Source organism: Crocuta crocuta, unplaced genomic scaffold, assembly GCF_008692635.1.
Source record: "Crocuta crocuta isolate KB4526 unplaced genomic scaffold, BGI_CrCroc_1.0 scaffold28, whole genome shotgun sequence".
Classification (NCBI taxonomy): Eukaryota; Metazoa; Chordata; class Mammalia; order Carnivora; family Hyaenidae; genus Crocuta; species Crocuta crocuta.
The window spans coordinates 4,238,896-4,253,309 of NW_027533256.1; the positions used below are offsets into that span (position 1 = coordinate 4,238,896).

The 14,414-nt window shown below is 38.8% G+C and overlaps 1 protein-coding gene across 1 annotated transcript in view; it reads left to right on the forward strand.

Moving 5' to 3' along the window:
- Positions 1–14,414, forward strand: part of NRG3 (neuregulin 3) — a gene marked incomplete at its 5' end in the record, with an annotated part of 1,038,127 nt that overhangs the window by 432,692 nt on the left and 591,021 nt on the right. The gene's annotated exons all lie outside the window — the stretch shown is intronic.

Genomic DNA, 14,414 nt, shown 5'->3' on the forward strand with positions numbered 1-14,414 from the left:
TTATTTCCTGTGGTATAACTCAGCTGCTGATAAATCTCTCAGCAACTGTATGTCTGAAATTGGCTTTATGTCACTTCTATTTTCAAAAACTATTTTTGCTGGGTCAAGAATCCCAGGTCAACTATTTTTGCTTGCTTGTCTTTATTTTTCTTTTTTTTTAAATCAAAATTCCAGTGTTTCAGACAGAAATCTTTTTGTCATTCTTATCTTTTTCTTTGGTACCTATGTTTTCTTATTGGCTGTTTATAAGATTTTTTATTTATTGCTGGTTTTGTAGAAAGTTGGCTATGATGTGCCTTTACATAGTTTTCTTCATCTTTAATGGGATTTGTTGAGCATCTTGATTCTATGGGCTTACTGTTTTCATTGAAATTTTAAAATTTTTGACTATTTTGTTTTAAAATATTTTCAGCCTTTCTCTTATTGGCAAGCTCCAATTATTTTCACATAGATTATAAGCCTGATTTGCAGCTTAAAGAGGTCCCACATTTTACTGATGCTTCATTCTATTTTGTACTGCTGTTTATTCAGGAACCACACTCTGCTTTTTTCTTCTGTGATGGAATGGATAATACATCTTTAGTTCCATCCAGTATATTTATCTTAGACATTGTAATTTCCATCTTTTATTTGGTTTTGCATTTCCAGCACTCACTTTTCTTCTTTGCCAGATATATAAAATATTGATCAACATTGTTTTATGTATTTTTATCTCTTTTTCCTAGTTATCTGAGGCAGACAAATAAACTGTTCCATGTTACTACATTTTGGCCAGTATCAGAAATCTCTCATTTAAGTTGTGATTTTTTTCCAAGTGACTTAAACCTTCAATTTTTGTTTCTTTAAAATTGTGATAGGGGCACCTGGGTGGCTTAGTCTTTTAAGCATCCAACTCTTGGTTTTGGCACAGGTCATGATCTTATAGTTCATAAGTTCAAGCCCTACATCGGGCTTTGCGCTCACAGTGCCGAGTCTACTTGGGATTCTCTGTCTCCCTCTCTGTGGCCTCACCTTCTCTCCCTATCTCTCTCTCTCTTTCTCTCTAAAATAAATAAATAAACTTTAAAATGAAATGATGATAAAACTTATATCTACCTCAAAGAATTATTTAAAAATAAAGTAACTCTAAAGACAATTTAGCATATTATCTGATACATATTAATTAGTAAAGGTTGGTATTAAAGCTAGGAAGTAATTCTTTCTTTTTTTTTTTAAATGTTTTATTTATTTCTGAGAGAGAAAGAGACAGCGTGAGCAGGGGAGGGTCAGAGAGAGAGGGAGACACAGAATCTGAAACACGCTCCAGGCTCTGAGCTAGCTGTGAGCACAGAGCCTGACGTGGGGCTCGAACCCACGAACCACAAGATCATGACCTGAGCTGAAGTCAGACACTTAACTCATTGAGCCACACAGGAGCCCCAAAGCTAGGAAGTAATTCTTGAAGTCCCCAGTTTATTGGAAGGAAGACCCTCGACTGAGGGAAATCATCCAGGCTGTATAGTATGAGAAACAAGAACTAAGAAGAATGCCAAATTATTAGGATCCTGGGCTCTTAGACTCTCAGCCCTAAAGCAAAATTAGGATAGAAATAGAATATGAGATTATAAAGCCAGTCCATGGCAGGCCATCTTTGGTAAACAGGTAGAAATCATATAATGGCCAGGTGGATGCACTTGACTTAGCACAGGTATGCTGTCTGCCATTTCTGATTTGCCTGTAGGAAAAGCTGCTTTAGCAGTAAGTGGGCCTGAACTTTCATTTGAAGATAACTGGGACCATAAGCAAGAAAATAAGAGAAAGGCAGGGATTAAAAACAATCTCCCCTTAAAGAAAATCTATCTGTTGTCTTCATTAACACTAATTTCCTTAACTATTTTAATGTGAAACTCCCAAATAGGTTAGCTATGGAGTAGGCAGAGATATGACTAAATCATGGAGACTTAGGAACCCTCATCTTCCTGATCACAAAGCAGTTATGCCTAGGCTGTAACTGCAAACCAAATACAATTGCTTCAAGTACTTTTCTTTGTGTTCACATGATGTCTGACATATACTAGATATATTCTCTTATATAGACTAACATATATAGTTCATGAATCATCATATAGTACTCTAGGGCGGCCTTAACAAAATACCAATGACTGGGTGGCTTCAACAGCAGAAATTTATTTTCTCACAGTCCTGGAGGTTGGAAATGCAAGAGCAAGCCAGGGGACTACCCTTGGCTTGAAGATGGCCACTTTTCTGTGTCCTCACCATGGCCCATTCTCTATATGCATATATTTCTGACATTTCTTCTTGTTAAAAGGACACTAGTCTTGTTGAAACAGGGACTCACTCTTATGACTTATTTAATCTTAATCACCTTCTTTGAGGACCAATCTGCAAATGCATTTACATTGGGGATTACAGATTTAACCTGTAAATTTGGGGATGGGTCACAGTATAATCCATAACATGGTATAAGGAATAGATCTCAGTAAATAACAGATTCTTTCTCCCAAACAAAGATCCCATATACATTTTTATGGAAGTCAGTAGTCTGGCTTAGACATTCATGAAAACAACATTTGCTAGGAGATAGGTCAATATCTTCACTAGTATTTTGGACTAGGATCCTGTTTGGATATCTTTATCTTGTGTGTCCTCAAGGACTAAGACCTTCAGCCAAACACCTCAGTGACTAGTGTAGCCTTTTAGACTCAGGAGTTAAATCCATACTTTTTTACTAATTGGTTGGTTGACCAACCTCTATTCAATCTATGAATATAATAAAAGATCGTTCATAGACCACCACTCCTGTGGGCTCTAGTCAACTCTGTAAATAGATGGAATGAGGGTTTCTCAGTTTCTGTTTATCTCACCATAGCTATAGGGTTAGGGGCCTATAATTTGCCTTAGGGTGAATTTTAGGAAGCTTTGCCATGTGTAATCGTCAGTGATTTTCACATAGATCTTCGGAGTGCCTGGCACATCATCACTCAAAACAATCATTTGAGTAAATGAAAGAACAGATGACACTATTCAAGTGCTGGTGCCAGAAGGGAATATGTGGGAGCAGAGGAGAAACTGATGAGCCAGGAGTTTAAACTTCGAATGTATTTATCCTTGAAGATTGCTTTAGCACCGTGTATTTTTGGAATTCTATAGATTCTGCTGTTGGAACTCATTTGTCATGCTTTTTTGTAACTAATCCATCTTAAGAAATGAAAGAAAGTTCACCCAGACTTAAAATTGGAGCCATTTCCCTGGCCCCAAAAAGCATAGTTGTGTAAAGCAGAGTGGACGATAAAGCAACTGGACAGCTGAGGGCCGCACTGTCCCAAAGACGGCTCTTCCAGGAGCCTGGAAGGATATGTCAGCTCTTTCCATTTTTCCTGAGGTATTTTTAGAGTGGCTTCTTTTCTCCTTAGCTAGTGTCAGAATGCCCCTTCATTGAGGAGCTGCTTTTTACTGAAAAACAAGCTTTAAAAAAAACAGAATTATGCCTCTAAGATGAATTTTTGTTAATCCTATATCCACCATGCTCTCTTATAAGAGTCTCACCTTTTCTGGGAGTATAGTTAATTAACATTTCTACAGTATTTTTTTTTTCTTCTTTTTGTCTCAGTCATCTAAAATAAAGGGAAGGGATTTGTTTAGATTTAAAAAAATAATGACGAAATTATATATTTAAGGGGCACATTATTAGCGGGGGATGGAGTAAAAAGAATACATCCTGAATAGGAGTTAGAGAGTTTACATATCATATATCTCAAGAGCAAAGACAAGACCATTTTTCTATCTTTTGCCAAATTAACAGTGGCTCCATAGAATGAGACTAATTTGATTGACCACATAGGAGAATCTATTTTATTCCTTCATAGTAGCCACACAGGCACATGACATCTCTGGCTCCAAAACCAAAGGTCTAATGTGCATTCACTTTGGCCCTGTCACTTAGATCCCCTTCCATGTCTTTCCTTACATATCATCAGGTAAAAGAGACTTCTTGCAAGCTAGATTGCTGGCCATGGAACCCTCACTGTGGGTTGCCCATTACAGGAAGCTGGAGACCTGTGCTCTTGGCTTCTGGCCCTGTGTGGCCTGGGTATCTGTAGCTATGGATTGTGGTTCATCCTCACGTGTTCATCCTGAGACACACCCAGTCTCTGGAGTACACCTGAGGTATGGATTCCTCAGTGTCCATTCATTCTCTTGCTACTCCTTCCTGTTGACATTTTTTATAGCTAATAAGAATTTTTGGCTATGGTTATTTTCCACTTATGCGATTGTTTCCTAAAAAATCATCTATCGTGAGGAACATCTTATAGTAAAGTCTAGTTCAATTCTTTAAAAATAGTCCTTTCCTGGGGCGCCTGTGTGGCTTAGTCGGTTAAGCGTCCAACTTTCGCTTAGGTCATGATCTCGCAGTTCGTGGGTTCGAGCCCCGCGTTGGGCTCTGTGCTGACTGCCAGCTCAGAGCCTGGAGCCTGTTTCAGAGTCTGTCACTCCCTCTCTCTGACCCTTCCCTGCTCACGCTGTCTCTCTCTCTCTCTCTCTCTCTCTCTCTCTCCTAGAAATAAATAATACATTTAAAAAAAAATAGTCCTTTCCTGGACTAACCTTATTTTATATTTTGCTTCACAAGAGAAAGTGGTATCTGTAAAAGAAAAATTTTAAACTTCTGAAAAAATTGAAAGAGAAGGGTCATGTATAATCATGTTTAGTTGTACAACTCTTACTGTCACGGTTGGTACTGTTTTGTTATATTTTTCAGTCATGTTTGCAATGCTTATCTTAATTTTTTCATGGTCATGATTATATAAAATGCTTATATTTTTTATTTTTTTTTGTTTTTCTAACTGTATTATAACCAAGTTTATAATCCAGTTAACAGATGCTTCATAGCATCACTTTTTAGTAACTGAATAGAATCCCACTCTGTGACTACAGTGTAATTTATTTAACTATCCTATTATTGGAAATGTGTGTGGCTTTAACATTCCCACTCATATAGGTAAAATAACAGTACATACTTTGGGACAAAACCATTTTTCTACATTTAGGATGGTTTCCTCTAGGCAGATTCCATGTAAATTCCTAGGTCAAAAATTAGATGTATGTTGAAACTTTGTGGTCAATAATGCTTTTCTCCTCTGTTGTCCTGTCCTGGGCACCGGATCCTTGACTGAGGCTGCATGTTTATCCATCTGGTTTCCTGAGCAGTCAGTGGAAATACACACCAACTTCATATCTGAAGTACCACAATCGAACTGGGGTACTGGGCACAATGTATATTTCTCTTAAAATGGCATTGTTGACAGCCTTCAGCGGATGTGATTGAGGGAATGAATCTGTTGCCCTCTCCTTCATTTAACGTCCTGGCCCTGGCCATGCAGTGGTTCAGTCTGTGTTTTCTACTGAACAGCATCCCAAGCTTGTCTCTCTTGTTTCCTGGCCTTTGTATTTACTGCACAGTAATCTCATTATCTGCAGTGATTAGACTTGTATGATAGAATCTTAATCAGCTGTATCTTACAGCTCTAAAACCGGGCCCATTTCTATTTATTGCTGTCCTAGGGATTCTCTGGTCCAGTATAGACATGGCAAGATCCCTCCTGCCACTGCCTGGGCCCAGAAATGCCTGCTGGACTCGGTTAGTCTGTTCTTGCTTTGATCTCCAGCACCAGCCCCTTTTACGCCTCCCCTTCTCTCTATTTTACTCTTGACCTGGCCCTCATGCAAGTCAAGGTGATTGTATAGGCTCCCCTAGCTTTTCATGAAAAAGGAACCCGGTCGAATGCTATTTTTACCAGCTTCTGAATTGTGTAAAAGGCTTTGGTTCTCTGATACTTTCTAGACCACACAATTAATATTCCCCTATGGTTGTAGATCCATGGGTTTTCTTTTAACTCAGCATTTTCTAAACTATGTTACTGTAGAACTAAAATTTCAATGAGACCCGGGAAGAAAGGTTTCCATGGTCAAATAAGCTGTGAAATGTGCTTCCTAAATTCGCCTCTTGAAGATCTGCACTAACATTACCATATCCAAAGGGTTAGAGACATCAGAAAGAAAGAAAATGTTTTAACCTAGTCATTCCCCACTGAAGACCTGTTTTTATTGTTTTTGTTTTCTCTTCCTATATTTTCTGGCATGATGCAGCATAACTTTTCCTTAAAACCTTTTTGGAAAAGGCTCCCTTAAACCATTCAACCTATTTGTGGAGGTGGCTAAAAATAAATGTTCCCCACAATTGGAGCCAGAATGTGTACATGTTGCTGTTCTGCACTGAGTAGCCCTCAAACATTTGGACAGTATGATCCCCATGCAGGACTGACTGGCTGCATGCAGGAGACAGCAAGCTGTACATAATAAGTGTGTATGAGCAAAAGCAGACAGAGGCCTTGACCTGTGACCTCTGTGCTGCTGTCTTGGCAGAGAGCATGCGAGTACTTAAGGCAGAGAAGTGCATGGCTTTCACGGGCAGTTGTCTGCCTCCTGGTAAGGAATGCTTGAGGTTTGATTTATCAAGACAATGTTCCGGTAAAGTTGTCTGTCACCCAGAGGGAATCGTAAGGATGCTTTAAGTGCCAGAGAGGGATCATTGATTTCTTTGGAGCCATAGTGTTCATCCTTTCACAGCTGGGGGAACTGCTTTGCTGTGAAATAGAATTTCAGTTGGGTGCAAAATTAATCAGTTTTCACAGCTCTAATTTTTGACTAAGACACTGTGCCAGTGTGTTGGGTACATGCTGTGTTTGAGCCTGGAAGCCTCCGCCTTGAATTTGTGTAGCATCGTGACACTACCACCTGCCTATCGGATGTCGGTGCCATGGGGAGCGAGGAGACTCGGGAGCCAACGGTTTCTCTTCTCGTCTGCCTCGTAGCTTAAATCCAGGCATGATCTCTTACAGACAGACGTCTGGAAGGGACTTCCGTGGCTCTCTACTGCAATGCTATGTCCAATGGATGAAATCCCTTCAGAATGTGCGAGATTTGTAACCAGGCCATCCTGTGCTTACATACCTGCAATGATGGGACATCTACCACCTTACGAGGCAGCACAGTGTTACATTTGGAATCACATCTAACCTTTGTGGAAGCTTTCCTTTCGTGGATAAGCCAAAAACGGGGGAGATTTCACATTACCTTATCTCTGTACTGGCATGAGATTAATATCACAGGGACAGTCACTTTTCTTATCTTTGATGGCTCTAATGTGATCAGTTTGTGATCTTTTGGTCTTGAGTGCTTGGAAAGGCCATATAGAGAGAAAAACTGACTTTTGTGATCTAACACTTTCGGCCAAAATCCAATCTCTTCAGGCAATTTTTAAATTAGAAGGATACGTATGTCTTCACAAGAAACAGAACGAGGCAAACATAGGCATTTATATTTGGTGTAATATCCTCACCCTGACAGCAACAAAATGTTTTTCTTCTTATATAGGCAATCATATAGAAAGGATAAACAATCAGGTTCTTTAACATAATTTTTCATTTTTCAAAATCCTACTTGCATAAGGGATATAGTCTATTTACAAGTTTTTCAACAAAGTATAGTGGAAAGAACATATTCAGATATGCTTTTTGATCAAAATATATCCCTGCCTTTGCTTCTATATTAAGGTAGGTGGTCTGTGGGAAGGGGATAAGAAAAGATGAGTAAATCATGGCCCCTTCCCTCAAGGAGATCACGATCTTCCCATTGGAAAGGCAGGAATAACAAATACTCATAAAAATAGCTGGCACTCAAGACAGAGTGATGTGTGTTATAATAAAGATAGCAGCAGCATGCTGAGGAAGCAGAGAAGAAGCCAAGGTTAATGCCAGGAGGAAGGACTGGGGATGAGTGCACAAGTGAACTGATTCTGAGTTGGATGTGGTGAAATGGGTGGAATTTCAAAAGGAAGAACCTAATGGGAGAATACTGCAACATGGAGGCACTTTCCCAGTACATTTCTCATTGCAGAGGAGGGGGGGCCTTTCCAAGCTCTGCAGTTAACAATATTCTCTAAGGACATTTTCTTTCACATTGTGTGTGACCATTGTATCTAGAGCTAAGGTTTGTGTTTTTTGGGGGGAGGATAGTTTTAAATAAATAATTCATAGTGTAGCAATTTGAGTTCCTGGGGTCTTCTCAGCACCCGCCCAGAATATCTATAGGTAGGCCTTCCTGGCTCATATTTATACCCTGCATTGATTCTTAATTTTGGGAGGGGGCTCAGTCTATCTATTTCCTCTTGTCCTCTGTGGAATATGTCTTGACCCGGACAGGGAGAGAGAAGGGAAAGACAACAGATTTTTGGATGGTTCCCTTCAAGCTGAAGACACTAGAAGGGAAAGATTGAGGAATGATGGGCCTTTTGATCTACAGAGTATAGACAAGAGTTCCTGCATGGCCAGAAGTGTAGATAAAGGTAGTGGCCTCTCCATACAGACATTCTCCATGGGCATTTACATTCAGTGATTGTTTCTTTCCCCAAAGCATGAAAGAAGAATATAGCATGTATCAGGACTTGTCCTTTCAAAGTTTGCAGTCTAGTGAAGGAGAGAGAAACATGTAAACTGGCATTTACAGAGCAGTGTGATAAAGGCTGTGACAGCGGCAATATGGAATGCTTTGTTTTTGAGGGCAGATAAGCGAGGCTGCAATATAATAGTTCAAGAAAATATGCCTGGGCCAAGCAAGAATTAAGGAGGAGTTAAGGGGGGGGTATTACTTTTTATTAATTATGGGCATTCAGCAAGTTATTTTGTAAAGAAATCAGCACACTGATTTACCTCGATTAAGTTTACTTTGCAGTTAATTACACTGAATGACCTTGGTATATATAAGTATTTGATACACCCTTAATATGGGATGGACACCAATCACACTGATGCGTGAGTGTATGGTGCAGCGAAGCTGCAGAGGAGTCCGTGTTTGAGTAATGATAACCATCCAGTCTCACTAGATCCTGGAAATTTTTCAGTTGTCTAAAGGAATAATTTGCATTTCTTCTTAAATTCTCAATAACCATTAATTCAATACATTTTGAAAGAATGCTACCAACGAATCCAACAAAATGACGATATCACAGCCCTAAGGCAAACCCAACATTTATTGAACACAGACTATGTGTTTTACTTGCATTACTTTTTTGAATACTCACAAAAAATTAACTGATGAGTTCATGTTGGTTACCTGCTCACAATTTTATTTTCCATGACCTCCCCTTCAATCTGAATTCCAGTTTTGCTCTGATCATCAGTCTGCTCTACTCATGACGTGGCCAGGTGCTTTACTAAACTAATCTGAGGAATGCCAGGCTGGAGACTGTTTAAGAGTGAGCAGGTATGCAGTTTTATGTAACATTATGTCCGGATGCAATGCCTAAAATCATGGAAGCTACCTGAGATGAGGAAGCCTAGCAGAAGGATAAAGCTAGTGATAGCTGAGCAAAATGACTCCTGGATCCCTGAGGATCCCATTAAGCTACTGAATTAGACAACACAGGAACTACTTGTTATTAAGTGAGATAATGTTATTTTTCCTTCTGAATGAAGCCATATGTGTTGAGGGTTTGTTTTTTTTTTTTTGTATTCTCAGCAAAAATTCACACTAATTGACACAAGTAGGTACTTTCATCATTCCCATTTTACAGATAAGGAAACTGAGGAAACTTAAATAAGTTAAGTAACCTCTCCAAGATCATACAGCTAGTTTAATATCAGAACTGGGATCAAAGTCAAGTGTGTCTTACTCCAAAACCTAGTGGTTAGTTTTTGTCTATGCCTCTCCTGCATATGCATATTTATTTGAAATATATACACCACCAAAATCTTAAATCAATGTCAAGCATTTTTAATAGTTCAAATATATCAAATATATAATTTATAAGAAAGCCACCATCCCTAGTCTTCTATAATAGGAATTGGCAAACTTTCTCTGTAAAGGACCAGTTGGTAAATATTTTAGGATTTGTAGGCCATGTGGACTCTGTCACAACTGCTTAACTAATTGTACCTCAGAAGCAGCCATACAAATGAATTTAGCTCTGTTCCTATACAATTTTATTTACAAAAACAGGTTGTAGCCAAGATTTGGCCCAAGGAGCCACTTTCCTGACCCCTGTTCTATATGAACTAAATCTGATTCTTGGATAAGGCTCACCAGCTAGGATGGATGAAAGTGGATGTTACTAGGTGTGTACAAGAAAAAGTACACCAGAATGAAGAGAAAAGAATATATGGAGTCCCAGTGTGGGAAGGACAGACACTATTTTTCCTTTGCCAAATCTTAAGGTGTCAAAGATGGTGATTATGTATCTACTTTGCAGTGCTGATTGGGAAATAGCTCAAGCCAATGTAGAGACGGGGCAATCTCATGATCCGCCATTACAGAAGCAAAATTTGGAGGGTTGGTAGCCTCTTATCTGTACCTTATTTGGAATCTCTGTTAAAAATTCCAAATTGTCTCCTCACTGCTTTCAAAAACCACCATTTTCCCTAGTACCTAAATTATTGAATGATCCACAAACACTTTAATACATAGCAGCTCTTTCTGCAAATGGAGAGATAAGGGTCAGAAATGAACAGATGATTATAGTTATTTGATTTCAGCTTTAATTGCTTTCCAACAGTCACAGAGAATGGACCAATTTTCTCAAAACAATATTTGTTCTGAAACAGAGGTTTGGGACTAAAGTTTTGTCAATAATAACACAAGGAGCTTTGGGGGAGTACACGATGGGTTTTCCTCCTTTTTTCTCTAATGGTTTGCAATGTGTGTTCCCTTTCTTTCAAAGGCATAGCATGAAATCAACTGTGATTTTTATTTGAAGAATCTAAAATATTGAACTATATCTTCCCCCCTTTACCTATTAATAAACTGGAAATACTAAAGAGGGAATATGAAAAACCGAGATTGAAAGACAGGGAAAGAATGCTTTCACACCTCCCACCCTCTAACAACCCTGATTTACATTGTGTCTCCATGGATTTGCCTAATGAAGACATTTCATATGAATGGGATCGTATGATACATCCTTATGTCTAGCTTTTTCCACTAAGCATAACACTTCTAAGATTCATCCAGGCTGTAGCGTATATCAGTAGTTCACTACTATTATTGGTAGATAATATCCTATTGTCTGGACATACCACATATTTCTATCTGCACATCACTTGGTGCTTCCATGTTTAGTCTGTAGATAATGCTTCTATAAACATTAATATTAAAGTATGAATATTTGTTTTGCATTAAAATTTGTTTTTGATTCTCTTGGGTTATACATCTAAGAGTAGAATTGCTGGTTCATCTGTTTGACATCTTGAAAATTGTTAAACTATTTTCCAAGGCCACCACACCATTTTCATTTCCTACTAGCAGGGTATGTGTTTTCAAGCTTCTTCACATTCTCCTTGCCAACAGTCATTATTGTCCATTCTGGTGGTGGATAAAGTGGTATTTCACAATGGTCTTGATTTTTATTTCCATGATGACCAAATGACCAATGATGTTGAAGATTCTTTAATGTGATGTATATTCATTCTTTGGAGAAGTTTGTAATCAAGTAGAGAGTTTTAAAAAAGAAAACATATAAGATAAAATTAATATTTACAATGTATTGTATGCATTGGGCACTTTCAACTCTTATGAAAATGAATAATAAATAATATTATAATCATATTTTATAGATGAAATTTAGAAAAATTAAGGGCTTGATGAAAAGCAGGTGGACATGGCTGAGCCAAGAGTCAAATAAGATTGATCAATCTTTCCTTTGTACCATGTGTTTTCTAACAATCTATCTCTTGCCTATATTGCCACAGATTAGTAAGACTGCGATAAATGAATGAAACAGGTTTCCCTCTCTTCTCTGGAAAAAGACAAAAACATAGACAAAACCTTTTCTTTTTATTTTTTTAACATTTCTTTATTTTTTGAGAGACAGAGACAGAGTATGAGCAGGAGAGGAACGTAGAGAAGGGAGTCACAGATTCCGAAGCAGGCTCCAGGCTCTGAGCTGTCAGCATAGAACCTGATGTGGGCTCTTACGAATCATGAGATCGTGATGTGAGCTGAAGTCGGATGCTTAACTGACTGAGCTACCCAGATACAGCCCTTATAGGCAAAACCTTTTGAAGAATAATGCAGAAAGGTCTCAATTGTTTTCCTGAGATCCAAGGCATAGTAGAGTTGGAGGCTGTACACTTGTGACATCATCATGTTTCTGATAATTGGTGAAGCCATTTCCCTCTTTACTAATCCAGTTTCTTTAGTAGCAAATGGGAAATCTACAAGTTGCCCTGAGAAGAGCATCTTTATATTTGAAATTCTACAACCCTGTCCAGTCCCCAAATAAGTGCTAAGAAGACCACAAACTCTGGGTATTAGGAGTACATTTGCCACCCTCTTCCCCTGCCCAACACTTAGCAGAATGGCCTGGGCACCTGACAGTGACATATACCTAGTAGTTCCCGAGAGACTGTCACATGCCTTATGGTCTCAGAACCGAGTTCCTCAGTTCTACCCCAGGAGCTAGTACAGAGCCCAAGAGTCTTGTAGTAGATGTTCAATGATAGATTGCTAAATTGATAAATGCTTTTAATTGGCTTCATGCAGAGACATTGCAGAATTGAATATTAGGGGATACTTAAATAAATATATGTTGACTCAGTAAAAGGTAAAGAAGGGAAAACAGTGCGTGGTGCCCAACTCTTGACAAGACCCACTACAGAGCAATGTTCCTTTTTCTCATTTAGGCTTCAGGAAACCCTATGAATTAAATGTTTTCATGTGTTCAGTTTACCAGTGTTCAAATACCAATAAGTAGCAAAGTTGGAATGCAAAACTCCATTTGCGATCATACATGGCAAAGCATTGGGTTGGATACTTAAGCCTAGGCAGACTAGCTCCCACACCCTAAGGCAAAAAGCGCTGAGTTCCAGTACAGTACAAAGAAATGGTTTTCTCCCTTGTGCTTGGCATGTACTGCGTACTCTTGAGAAGAAGGTGAATGGGGTACCGAAGACTAGACTTTTTAAGGCAGTTAAATGAATGATGTGTAGGAGACTCGGGGGGAAATGTAATTGTTTTATAACTTAATTGCCCATTCCTAAGACCTGGAGGTTGCTAAAATGATAAATGACACTGTGACTGAATGAATTTTAGTTTGTTTTGAAGAGATGTGGCATTTTCGGGGTTAATACTGCATTATTGATTTCCTATATATATTTAGTCAGCACTTTTAGGACTTTTCTCTTTAACCCCCCCCTTTTTTTTTTTACATGTAGATAGGTTGAAGTTCATGTGTCTTACACTTCCAGGGAGTCTTACTTTTTGTGTTTCTGCTCTCCCTTCCTACCTTCTTGGTCATGATATATTGGCCACATGTTCAAATTTCCTCTCCTTCTTGTGTAGGCTTCTCCTTGCCACACTTTTTAGGAATTTGTATCTCTTCCACCTCACTTAACATTTTTTATCTTCTCTTGTGCAGCTAGCACTCTGCTAGCTAGGGTGGGGGCTGCAGATACAAGACAGCTTGAAGACATAGTCCTTGTACTTGAAGACCTATGCATTAGTCTTTCCCAGTCCTTTAATACAATCTTTATAATTTCTGCAGTCGGCCACTGTGAATACCTACTAAAGCCTTTGACATTTTCTTCGATAAGTTTCTCTTAATGGACTTTTTTTCACACCCAGAGTTATAGACAAAATACCAAAGGATGATGGAGGTGGTGGCTGGAGCAGGGGTCAGGATTGAAGGCATTCTTTTATGTAAAATAAGTCAGACAGAAAGACAAGCACTCTGTGATCACACCTAACTGTGGAATATAAAGAGACAAGCTCATAAAAACAGTAGAAGGGTAGTTATGATCTCAGTCTCTCCGAGGATCCCAATTAAACACATTATAGAAGTAGAAACACGTTTTCTGTGCAAAAGCAGCATTAAGGTGGGTCTAGTTCCCACTTCAGTCCACTCTCCAAGTCCTTCTTATGTGGAAATGACTGTGGAGTTCCAAGCCACTGTTGACAGAGCTGCTCTCTCTTTGAACTCTGTTCAAACATTTGACATGGTGAGTGGATGCATAAGCTGGGGTTCAGATCCAAGCCTGCAATGCCCATATGGCTGCAATGCCACTGGCTTTATCATGACCCATATAGAGAAAGAAGTGCTTGAATTCCGAACATGAAAATAAAGGACCTCACCAAGAGCCAGAAATATTAAGGGGAAAAATAAGATTTTAAATACGTGAAGTGAATGATGTTCACTTTTATGAAGAAATCTGGAAAATAGTGTCAATGTTTAGACATTATTTCAAAGCCATAGTAGCATGAAAACTAAATTTGAAAGAGACAGTAATTGAAATTCCCAATGTCAGGTACTGTCTTTGTTTTAGTTTTTGTACCCACCTACCTTCTCCCAGTGCCTACCTTACTCA